The sequence below is a fragment of the Sturnira hondurensis genome, unplaced genomic scaffold (assembly GCF_014824575.4).
Source record: "Sturnira hondurensis isolate 20B ecotype Veracruz unplaced genomic scaffold, ASM1482457v3 Scaffold0017436, whole genome shotgun sequence".
Taxonomy (NCBI): Eukaryota; Metazoa; Chordata; class Mammalia; order Chiroptera; family Phyllostomidae; genus Sturnira; species Sturnira hondurensis.
Genome location: NW_028090067.1, coordinates 1476699 through 1489099, shown reverse-complemented (window position 1 = coordinate 1489099; position 12401 = coordinate 1476699). Strand labels below are relative to the sequence as shown.

Below are 12401 nucleotides of genomic sequence, written 5' to 3'. Positions count from 1 at the left end.
GGTTGGTGGTCTTAACCACCCCGTCCCCTGTCACCCTGGAGAACCCCTTGGGTGTCGATTTCCAAAATGTGGCACCAGTTAGTCATCTAGCAACAAGTCTGTGTCCTTGATCCCGGCCGTGGCTGCAGGCGGGGGTGTGCGCGCGGCTCCCTGGCTCCCCGCAGTATCGCGCTCCCAGACTCAGCGACGGCCGCCTAAGAGCACGGGCACTCAGCTCCGCCAGACCAGGCGTGGCCCTGAGGCCGCAACTGCCCAGCCTCCCCAGTCGGGCAGTCGTGGGGGCAGACGGCGCCCGGCTCGAGGTGAAACAGTCGGACCCCGAAGGCGGCGGGGCTCGGCGAAGCTGGGTTCCCCGCGAGCCGCCCGCACTGCGCAGGCGTGAGCGGTGGAAGGAGCTGTCGTCCAGTTTTGTTCAAGATCATGAAAACCATTCCTGGCTCGAACCCAGGATATATTTGGAACCCAAAAAACTTTCAAGTGCAGGTATTTCCTGCCTTTCTTATTCTGAGGTGAATGTACCCTTCCCGGATTGCTCTAAACTTTGTGACTTAATTGATAGGGTTGAATCATCTGAGTTTTCAGAGATTAAATTCAAATTATCTTTCTCTCTGTAAGGAAATTGAGCCTAGCGATTGAGTTGGCAAAACTGGAGCCGGCACCATTGTCTTTGACTAAACGCTCAAGGACTAAAATCAAGTTAAGTAGCCAACAAGCTTTAAGTGTGCCAGTTTCTACATACTTTTAACCAAAATGTTTTATTATCGAACGTTTAATAAATCCTTGTCAATCTCAAGTGAGAAAGGGACCCTGTCCTTTACGTTTGTGTTTTTATTGAGATTGAGATTTTCAAATACTTTTTTTCCAATGGTTAGGAGGTATTTTTATTTTTTCAAACAAACAATGCCATTTTTTCTTCTTTTCTTCGTTTTTAAGAAAGATTTTAAAAAAAGAAAGATTTCATTTATTTGTTTTTAGAGAGGGGAAAGGGGGGACAAAGAGAGGGAGCGAAACATCAGTGTTCGGTTGCCTCTCACATAGCCCCTCACACTGGGGACCTGGCTTGCAACCCAAGCATGTGCCCTGACCAGGAATCAAACCCATGACCCCTTAATAGAGCGGATCATACCAAAGACTCACCCCAGGATTTGCCTGATGGTAAGTAGAGAGGGAAGGGTTTCATGACACGGGTATGGAAGATTAGACATTTGATGCTTAGCAGGTCAGGAAAAGGCAGATCTTACAACAAATTAGCAAATGCCAAAAAGGTTATTGGAAATGTATACTGATAACATACATGTGAAAGGAATACTGATCGCATATTAGAAACAAGGTCAAATACATCTGTGAAAACAGAATAACACTGTTTAGAAGAACAAAGCAAAGTATAATATTGACTATCTATAAGGTATTATGTTTGTCCAAGGGAGTTAAACATTAACAATCTTTTCTATTAATTGGAATTTTATCTGAATATGTGATTAGAGTTATCTTTATGACTTGGAATGCTTGCAGTCTGGTAAGATAAGATCTGAGAAATGCCATTGGATTTAGCAACATGGAGATCACTAGTGATTTTGATATCTAGGAACAGTTTTGGGGGAATGATGTTTTTGAAAATTTGATTGCCATGGGTTCAAAATAGAATGGGAGGATATCCGATAAAATATACATCAAGAAAAGGAGTATTGAAAGAGAACAACAGAAACAGAAAAAAGAAAGAGGATCATAGGATGATAAAACAATTTTTAAGAGATGACGACGAAAGAGCCCCCGCCCAGCAGCTCTGCTGTTTAGATTGGCATCTCCATGTATCACGGTGGCGGGTCCATCTTTGGTCAGGGCACGGACGAGAACTAACCAACGAATACATAGATGAGTGGGACAACAAATCGATGTCTCTCTCTCTCTCTCTCTCTCAAATGAATAAGTTTAAAAAATTAAATACAAAATAGGGAAAGTGAAATTAATTTTAAGAAGTGGATCAGAGAATTCATAGTAGACAGTATTTTGAACATAATGATTAAACTTACAGCTTTTAATACATAGATCAGAAAAGATGAAAGGCTGGGAATCAATGATCTTAAGAAGTGAGAAAAACAGGAGGTTAAGCCTAAACAAAGAAAAGTTAATTAGTTGACACCTGACCACCCTTTTTGCTGGCTAGAGAATCACTTAATTGACCAGAAACTTAGAACTGTCCATCTACCCAAAACAATGTAAAAAATTTGGGATACAACCCTTATTCTAGACAAATATTTGAGTGTTTTCTGTATGTGGGAAGTTTCCTTTTGTGAAATATTACCTTGTACCAACTTGTTTAGGCTCTCTTGGAATAGATGCTATAATCAATAACTGCTTTATACAATATATAACCTGCCTTCATCTAAGAAAACCTTATCATTAAATTGATATGGGAAGTGACAATACCTTTTCACTACAAAATCATTTGGGAGATATAATGTGTGATGTTGAATGAAAATGAATCAAAGTTTTTAATGTGTATTTTTTTGGATGTGCTGTATAATTACAAACACATAGTGAATGCTGATAATGGCAACAGTTTCCACATTCTAATATTTTTCTAGGTCTGTTTTCTGTTTGTTTGTGTGTTTGTTTGTGTGTTTGTTTGTTTTGATTAGAAAAACTCCAAAGATCATTCTGATTAGGATGGTGTATGGGAGAGAAGCAATCAGATAATCAAAGCTGAGCCATTAAAAGGTTTTAAGGAGAAACAGATTTGCATTTTATTCTCCCTGTACTGAGGGGAAAAAATTAGAAGGAAGCAAGAGCAGAAATAAAGGTTTTTTTAAAAAAAACTTTTACTGAACCTTGGCTGGTGTGGCTCACTGGTTTGAATGCCAGCCTACAGACAAAAATGTTGCCAGTTCAATTCCCAGTCAGGGCACATACCTGGGTTGTGAGCCTGGTGCCTGGTTGGGGAAGTGCAAGAGGCAACCAACTGATGTGATAATGTTTCTTTCCCTCTCTTTCTTCCTCTTTTCCTCTCTATCTAAAAATAAACAAAACATTTTAGAAATTTATCTATTGATGAGAGAGAGAGATTTGTTGTTCTACCACTTATTTATGCATTCATCGGTTGATTCTTATATGTGCCCTGACTGGGAATCAAACCCTCAGCCTTGGTATATCAGGATGAAGCGCTAACCAACTGAGCTAGCTATTCAGCCAGGGCCAGAAATAAAAATTTTAATGATTAAAGGTACCAATATTAGCCTTGCTGAGGACCATCTGGAGCTTTGGAGTTAGGCTATTAGGTCTAAATCTAAATTTTACCACACACAACCAGTACCACCTTTTGACACATTGCTTAAAATGTTGGCTTCCTTTTTATTGTATAAAAATGGTTATAATAATAAATCTCCTTTATATGAAAATTCAGAGAAGGATGAAAAAAACTTGTCCTGGCTGGTGTGGCTCAGTGGACTGAGTCCCGGCCTGAGAAGCAAGGTGTCTTCAGCTCAATTCCGTCAGCACATGCCTGGGTTGAAGTCCAGGTCCCCGGTAGAGGGCACATGAGTGGCAACCACACATTGATGTTTCTCTCCCTCTTTTTCTCCCTCCCTTTCCCTCTAAAAATAAGTAAATAAAATCTCTTTAAAAAAACCCCAAAACTTATTACACTAATTGCTCAATTCTAGTAGCTAATATGGAAACCTATTGACATGGCAGTGAAATTTCCATGAGAATTGTGGTTACCATTTACTGAGGTCTTTTACAAACATTGACTCTTATCCTCACCAGCACAGGATAAGAAAATTATTACTCACATTTATTTTACAGACGAGGAAACTGTGTCCCAGAGTCAGTGTAGTATATCTGTAGGCAGGTATGTCTGGGGTACAGGCGCTGCAAACTCTTGAATTATAGATACATATTTGGAAAATCAGCCCAGACAGTATGGAGGTGCTAGTGAAAAACACAGACAAAGCAAGAAGACAGAGCGCAGAACAGGTCTCATGACAGAATCTTGGGGAATACCACTGTTCATAGTTAGCAGAGGAAAAGAAACCCATCAGAAGTCTTCAAGGTTCAAAGATCTGGAAGGTATTCACATGCCGAGGAAAAAAGATGATTTTTTAAAGGGTGTATTGCCATATGCATAGGTACTAAAATGGGAGTATTGTCAACCTACTGAGAGGAAGAGAAATTCATGTGAAAGTGTGTCTGAGATTAGAGGTTCCGGAGTCAGCTCTTCTTAGATGTGCTTTCGTTCATTGGCAGGTCCTTAGTCCTGCTCTAACTCTCAGAATCTATAAAGGATAATAGCATCTCACCTTGTTTTATTAAGATGGAATGAGAATGCATTTCAAGTAGTCACATAGTTAGCATAGATGTTAAGAGTCAAGTAAGATAATACCTAAGGTTAGAGACTTGAACCATTTATGTTATCCCTAAGAAGATAGGCACCATGTATATATTGCTCATCTCAATGCCTAGCAAAACAAGTATTTTAAATGAACTAATGAAGGATGAATTTTGAGGTGATTTTTACATTTTAGTTTGATAACAGTAGCTTCTTAAGGACTGAAAATTAATTACAGTGAAGATAGAGCAGTTTCCCCATAGAGACAGGTTCTAGTCCACTCAGACTGTGAAGGGGAGGTAACGTGACAACACTGGATGTTATTTAAACTTCCTGAAGGAGGGACAGGCTGGAAAAACCACAACAAATGACTTCCCAAGCTTTGGTTTCTTTACGTATAAATGATATTTGACTTTGAAGTGTAGCATAAGGATCATGAGAAATAAAATTTATATATTCCCATGTAAGAGAATACTATATAAATGTATTCTTTCTTTTTTTTTTCAGAGAAAGAGAGAGGAAGGGAGAGAAGGAAACACCGACTGATGTATTGTTTCTCTTATTTATGCATTCACTGGTTGATTCTTGTCTGTGCCCGAACTGGGGATCGAACCCACAGCCTTGGCTTATAGGGAGATGCTCTAATCTACTGAGCTACCTGGACAGGCTGGAAAGTATTCTTATCAGTGTTTTTGTCTACCTTGAAACTAACTTTATTTTCACCGTTCTTTTGAAAGAAGTGGCATAAGGAAAGACACAGGAAAAAGCCACTGACAAAGTCAATAATGATCATATTTTTCTAACCCTGATGAAAACTGATACAGCAGATGTTTAAGCAAGGGCATCTTCTTCACAGAGGGCAGAGTGTCAGTAGATAAAAGGAACCATTTCTATTGACCTAATGAGAAGAATTGAACACTGCTGATGGAATCTGCAAAGCCTTACATAATTTGAGGCACACTGAGTATGAATGTAGGATTAAGCCACTGACAAAGGGTAAGAGACTTAAGAAGTAAGGTGCAAGATTGAGGGGAGGCTAAGAATGAGCCTTTCAGGAAAATTTCAGGTTGCAGAAAGGATAGGACTGTGTGGCTAATCTGGTGCAATGTGCATTTATGGTGTTGCCTGAGAATGCTCACTTTGACTATGGAAGCAGAAACAAAGGAAATTTGTCTAAGGCATAGCACATTAACTATAGATAAATTATTCATCTGTAAGACATTGGATTTAGATAAATAGATATATGTGCACACAACACAGAATGAGATGGAAGGAGCAAGAGGCACCTAATACCCTTATGTGGTCTCACAGTACATATGGTTATTCACCAAAGGCACTCAGAATCCATCACCCTTAAATTGGCCATCCATTGATTATACCCATTCCAGCCTCACAGGTATCTTGATCAACTAGTGAAAAAAAATTACTTAGCTGCCCTGACTGGTATAGTTCAGTGGATTGAGCACGAGCCTAGGAACCACACGATTGAGGTTCAATTCCCAGTCAGGGCACATGCCGGGGTTGCAGGCCAGTTCCCGGCAGGGGACTCGAGAGGCAACCATACATTGATACTTCTCTTTCTCTCCTTCCCTTCCCCTCTAAAGAAAAATAAATAAAATCTTTTTAAAAATTACTTAGCTGCTCACACTTTTTTGTGTGACAAAAATCAGGCTAAGGAGAGCTACTTTATGGCCAGAAGTACTTGCCCTCAGTGTCTGTGATAGTGCAAGTCAGTGCAATTGTGTCCAGGTGCCTTTTTTCTGCAACACCCTGGCCCTGATTCAACCTCCAGTTCTGGTCCTCAATCCTTGCTCTTAGTTATTGTCACTACATCGTGCATCAGAGAAGGGTCAAGTGAACGTTGCAACCCCTTCTCCCCTACTTGTGCCCCATTCTAAGTGCATTAGTGTGACCCATCTCATTCCCCGGGCTTCGTGCCCTGTGTTTAATTTGATTCTAGCATCTTAATTTGGTCTGAGATTTTTTTTGTTGTGGTAGTGTACATGGAAGTAGTGTTACCTTTGCATTAAAGTCCTTTTCCAGGCACTTAACCTTCTGAAGTTCTGAAGGGCACTTCCTTCTCGGCCAAAGAGTTTGTATCAACCACCGAGAAACCAGGAACTGCTTAAAGAGAGACTGACCACCAGCTGCTGCTGCTGCTGCTTTTCAATCAGGTTACACTTCAACCTCACACCAAGGAACCTATTCAAATGCCTACATTTCCCTGTCCTTAGTCAACCAACTTCCTGTGCCGGAAGCTTTTGTCTGCCCCAACTGGTTCTTTATTTAACAAATTGCCTTTAAGTCCCGCTAGAGGCAAAGCTCGCTGGGCCCTGAGAGCAGTATTGACTTTACTAAAAGCCCCTCCCCCGCTCCCCTCCCTGTCTGGCAGTTATCTGCCTCTACCTTGGGTTTGCAGTTTGGGCCTGACTTTTCTCTGCAGACACCAACCTTTCCAAGTATTGAGTACGATTATTCAGGACAGAATTAAACGTGTCTTTTACTGTGAGAATTGTGTGCTTGAAATTCACTAAGCCAAGTAGGCATTCCTCCCACTTCTTCCTTTTCCCTACATGTGCTGGTTCTTTACTTATCGAAGTAGGTAAAATGGGTGTGAGTTCCATGTGTCACAGGAAAGATGTGTGCTCTGTTGTGTACTTCTCCCACTTCTGAGCATTAGGTCCAGACTGAAAGTCACAAGACCCAGGCAACTCAATCCACTGGGCTGCTTCCCTTCAGGTACAAACTGAAATGAAAGTGCAAGATGAAAATCGAGACCAAGCGATTTTTAAAATCTAAGACAGGGTGTGGGGAAAGTAGGTTTACAGTTGTGAATACACGAAAGTTTATTCTTGTGTTATTTTTGTACAAATAACTGTAAACCTAATTTTGTCCTACCCTGTTTAATAAAGCAACTAAAATATGGCATTGGGGGTAATAACCACCTCCTTCCTTTCGGGAAGAGAATGGAAAGAGCAGGATTTTGAAGGGAAGTGAACAGACTAAGAGATTGGCAGGTGAATTTAAAACTAATTTTATCTTTACCCTATCTTCTCCCTTCTACACTAGTTTATATTCTTGGCGATTGTGTGACCAAAAGAGATGAGCTGAAAACCTTTTTTTTTTTAAACAAAAATAATTATTTTTCCTGTTTTTTACATTGTATTTTTTCTATTACCATTTATCCCCCTTATACCCTTTTCCACCCCTTGCTACCTCCCTACCCCCTGAAAAGCTTTAAACTGGGTTTTAACCTCTCCTAATTTCTTCAAAGTTTTAAAAAAATTTTTGTTTATTGATTTTAATGAGAAAGAAAGGGAGAGAGACATCAACTTTTTTGTTCCACTTATTCATGCATTCACTAGTTGATTCCTGTATGTGCCCTGACTGGAGATCGAACCCACGACCTCAGTGTTTTGGGACACTGCTCTAACCAACTGAGCTACCCAGCCAGGGCTCCCCTAATGTTTTTTTGGCAGCCTCTTCCAGGTTTTGTGGTGACATCCTCACAAACATGATGAATTTGGTCCTCATATTTATTAGCTTAATTGTCAAAGAGCAATCTTTTTATCTTCTTAGGTATTAACTACACATTTTTAAGTTTTTAAAAACATATATAAATGATAAACTTGTTTTTTAATCACAATTATCTAATAGTGTTTTAATAAATTAGCCAGTTAATGAGTTCTCATTTAACCACAAAATCTGCAAGAAAAAAGAAATGGCCAGTCCAAGAATATTGTGAAATGTCAAGTATGAAATTCAATTTCTATTATTTATGAAAGCATTTTTCCATATTTTAAAACATATCTTAACATGTTTAAAACGACAAAATGTTAGTATCAACATGATTTGTGGTGGCAAATAACCAAAACAGAAACAACGTAAGTTGTAGTACACCTGTAATATATACTATGTAGCAATAAAAGGGAGTCAGATCTAAATATACTGATATGGAAAGATATTTCTGATATTTTCTAAGTAGAAAAAGCAGGCTGCAGAATAAAGTGTATAACATAATCCCATATTTGAATAGGGAGAAGTGTGTTATAATTCTGTTTGTCATTTGTGTGTATGAAAATCTCGGAAGACATTAACAGTGATGTTAACTGCAATGATCTTGTCTTAATGAAGTTAATTTTTACTTATTGATTTCTTTCTCTAAAAATAAAGTCTTTTTTTTTTTTAAAGGAAGATGCCCTGGCTGGTGTGTCCTAGTGGATTGAGTGCCTGGGTTTCAGGTCAGGTCTCCAGTAGGGGGTGCATAGGAGGCGCCCCCCAACATTGATGTTTCCCTCTCTCCTTCTCTTCCCTTCTCTCTAAAAAATAAAATCTTTTTTAAAAAAGGAAGAAATGCTTTGATAGAGAATACTTGAGAAACTGTCTCAACCTTTGCCTAATAAACTTAGGGGAAAAATGGGAAATTGCAGGTACAATCCTTTCAAACAAATATATTTCTAAATTCTGACATGCGAAGTTGAAGATGTCGTGAAAAAGTAGTTTTCAAAAGAGAACAGAATGTATGGCCCTGGCCAGGTGGCGCAGTTGGTTAGAGCATCATCCCAACACACCAAGGTTGTGGATTTGATCTCCCATCAAGGCACATACAAAAAACAAGCAATAAATGCCTAAGTAAGTGGAACAACAATTTGATGTCTGTCTCTAAAATCAGTATTTTTAATTAAAAAACACATGGTATAATCCTGTCAGAAAGTATACATATATCCATTAAAATTCACACGTAGTGCTCACTTCTGCAACATATATACTAAAATTGGGACGATACAGAGATTAGCCTGGCCCCTGTGCAAGGAAGACACACAAATTTATGAAGAGTTAAAAAAAAGTACTTGTAAAACCACCCATATACAATAACTGTAGAAAGTGTTTATCATTGAATAAATGTTTTTAGTGGATTCATTTTATTATGTAGTTCTTAAGTTTGTTTTTAATTGCAAGTTTCTTTTTGTTTTACAATCAGAATGTACAATTTTATGAAAAGATAAATAAAAAATGTTCTCTTGCCCTGGCTGGTGTAGCTCAGTGGATTGAGCATCGTCTGGGAACCAGAGTTGCTGGTTTGATTCCCAGTCAGGGCACATGCCTGGGTTGCAGGCCAGGTCCCCAGTAGGGGGCCCGTGAGTGGCAACCACACATTGATGTTTCTCTCCCTCTTTCTTCTTCCCTTCCCCTCTAAAAATAAATGTAAAAAATCTTTTTAAAGATGTTCTTTTCTTCCTTATTTTGATTCTGCTATTCTCTGCCTTAGGTTTTTTCAATCTTTTTTTTCCTTTTTCTTCTCCAGTATCCAGCATGCTTTGAAGGTGATAGGTACTGCTGTCCACTTTGCTCCTCTAAACTTCCCTTAATTCTTAGCACTATCCTTGCCTATTCCCAATGTCTAATAAACCAAAGTTTATGCAGAACACGAGCAGTTAAGCAGGGCTATAAAGAATTGTTCCGTGACACGAGCAAGTAATACAGAGCTAAACTGACGTTTCCTGGGCTCAATCACTTTGTAATAAGTTTCTTTTCCCAAAAGTTACTAGGCTCTGGTTCACCATTTAGTATTTCCTCAAAATTTTTGTCTACTATGTGCATTTAGTTNTATGTAGCAATAAAAGGGAGTCAGATCTAAATATACTGATATGGAAAGATATTTCTGATATTTTCTAAGTAGAAAAAGCAGGCTGCAGAATAAAGTGTATAACATAATCCCATATTTGAATAGGGAGAAGTGTGTTATAATTCTGTTTGTCATTTGTGTGTATGAAAATCTCGGAAGACATTAACAGTGATGTTAACTGCAATGATCTTGTCTTAATGAAGTTAATTTTTACTTATTGATTTCTTTCTCTAAAAATAAAGTCTTTTTTTTTTAAAGGAAGATGCCCTGGCTGGTGTGTCCTAGTGGATTGAGTGCCTGGGTTTCAGGTCAGGTCTCCAGTAGGGGGTGCATAGGAGGCGCCCCCCAACATTGATGTTTCCCTCTCTCCTTCTCTTCCCTTCTCTCTAAAAAATAAAATCTTTTTTAAAAAAGGAAGAAATGCTTTGATAGAGAATACTTGAGAAACTGTCTCAACCTTTGCCTAATAAACTTAGGAAAAAATGGGAAATTGCAGGTACAATCCTTTCAAACAAATATATTTCTAAATTCTGACATGAGAAGTTGAAGATGTCGTGAAAAAGTAGTTTTCAAAAGAGAACAGAATGTATGGCCCTGGCCAGGTGGCGCAGTTGGTTAGAGCATCATCCCAACACACCAAGGTTGTGGATTTGATCTCCCATCAAGGCACATACAAAAAACAAGCAATAAATGCCTAAGTAAGTGGAACAACAATTTGATGTCTGTCTCTAAAATCAGTATTTTTAATTAAAAAACACATGATATAATCCTGTCACAAAGTATACATATATCCATTAAAATTCACACATAGTGCTCACTTCTGCAACATATATACTAAAATTGGGACGATACAGAGACTAGCCTGGCCCCTGTGCAAGGAAGACACACAAATTTATGAAGAGTTAAAAAAAAAGTACTTGTAAAACCACCCATATACAATAACTGTAGAAAGTGTTTCTCATTGAATGTTTTTAGTAGATTCATTTTATTATGTAGTTCTTAAGTTTGTTTTTAATTGCAAGTTTCTTTTAGTTTTACAATCAGAATGTACAATTTTATGAAAAGATAAATAAAAAATGTTCTCTGGCCCTGGCTGGTGTAGCTCAGTGGATTGAGCATCGTCTGGGAACCAGAGTTGCTGGTTTGATTCCCAGTCAGGGCACATGTCTGGGTTGCAAGCCAGGTCCCCAGTAGGGGGCCCGTGAGTGGCAACCACACATTGATGTTTCTCTCCCTCTTTCTCCTTCCCTTCCCCTCTAAAAATAAATGTAAAAAATCTTTTAAAAAATGTTCTTTTCTTCCTTATTTTGATTTTGCTATTCTCTGCCTTAGGTTTTTCAATCTTTTTTTTCCTTTTTCTTCTCCAGTATCCAGCATGCTTTGAAGGTGATAGGTGCTGCTGTCCACTTTGCTCCTCTAAACTTTCCTTAATTCTTAGCCCTATCCTTGCCTGTTCCCAATGTCTAATAAACCAAAGTTTATGCAGAACACGAGCAGTTAAGCAGGGCTGTAAAGAATTGTTCCGTGACACGAGCAAGTAATGCAGAGCTAAACTGATGTTTCCGGGGCTCAATCACTTTGTAATAAGTTTCTTTTCCCAAAAGTTACTAGGCTCTGGTTCACCATTTAGTATTTCCTCAACATTTTTGTCTACTATGTGCATTTAGTTAGAGCCAAACATTTTGTAAAAGTGTTAGTGACAAATTATTTTCTTAAAAAAAAAAAAAAGCTGTAGTTTAATCTTTTGTTTAATCCTTTATTCATACATTCAAAATTTAAGTGAAAAAGGCAGATGTTTTTCAAAGTCAAAACTGAATCTGTCTTTGAATTGTAAAACTAAAAAATGGTGACAGAGAATGGCATTTCGTATACTGTTTTTGTAGTTCAATAAAATGCTGTTTCAGTTATCTACTTGGTTCATAATATAATGCTTGGCACAGATTCAGACACCTGACGGTTGAAAGGAATAGCATGTTGTCCTTAGGTCTTGGCAGAAATTAATTATCCTGCCTTCCTTTTCTTCTGTGAAATGTCTAGGTAATTGGATTGGATGACATTATAGCGCAATAGTGGAAAATTGGGAGAACTGTGAAAACCTACTCTGGTTATTCTCTGCATCTCTGATGCTTCCGAGACCTGTAGGTTTCCACGGAGCAAAAAGCAGAGTCACGAATGAAAAGTGCACCCACAATCCAATCAACTGGGGACAAGCCTGGGTGGGGAAAGGGAAGTAAAAAAGGGTTTATTAGTGTAAGTTATAGGGGACCGCTTAGCTTCTTCTAAGATGAGAACATAGTTTACCTGAAAAAAAAAAAATTCTATTTCAAACTAGCCCTAGCGTTTACTTATATATTGGTCTCTGATCCATTTTTTGTCTTTAACATTAATTATGAAGTCATACATTAAAATGACACATGAAATTGGGCTGTGTAGTTGATCTATGAATTTAAA

At 38.5% G+C, this 12401-nt stretch overlaps 2 non-coding genes across 2 annotated transcripts; both read left to right on the top strand.

Annotated features, from left to right (window-relative positions):
- Window positions 1-9068: 9068 nt before the first annotated feature.
- Window positions 9069-9172, top strand: LOC119002576 (U6 spliceosomal RNA). Its single transcript, XR_005069771.1, has one exon. It is a non-coding gene; the product is annotated as a U6 spliceosomal RNA (small nuclear RNA).
- A 1588-nt stretch (window positions 9173-10760) lies between these two features.
- On the top strand, window positions 10761-10864 carry LOC119002578 (U6 spliceosomal RNA). The gene has a single exon (XR_005069773.1). It is a non-coding gene; the product is annotated as a U6 spliceosomal RNA (small nuclear RNA).
- The last annotated feature ends 1537 nt before the right edge of the window (window positions 10865-12401 follow it).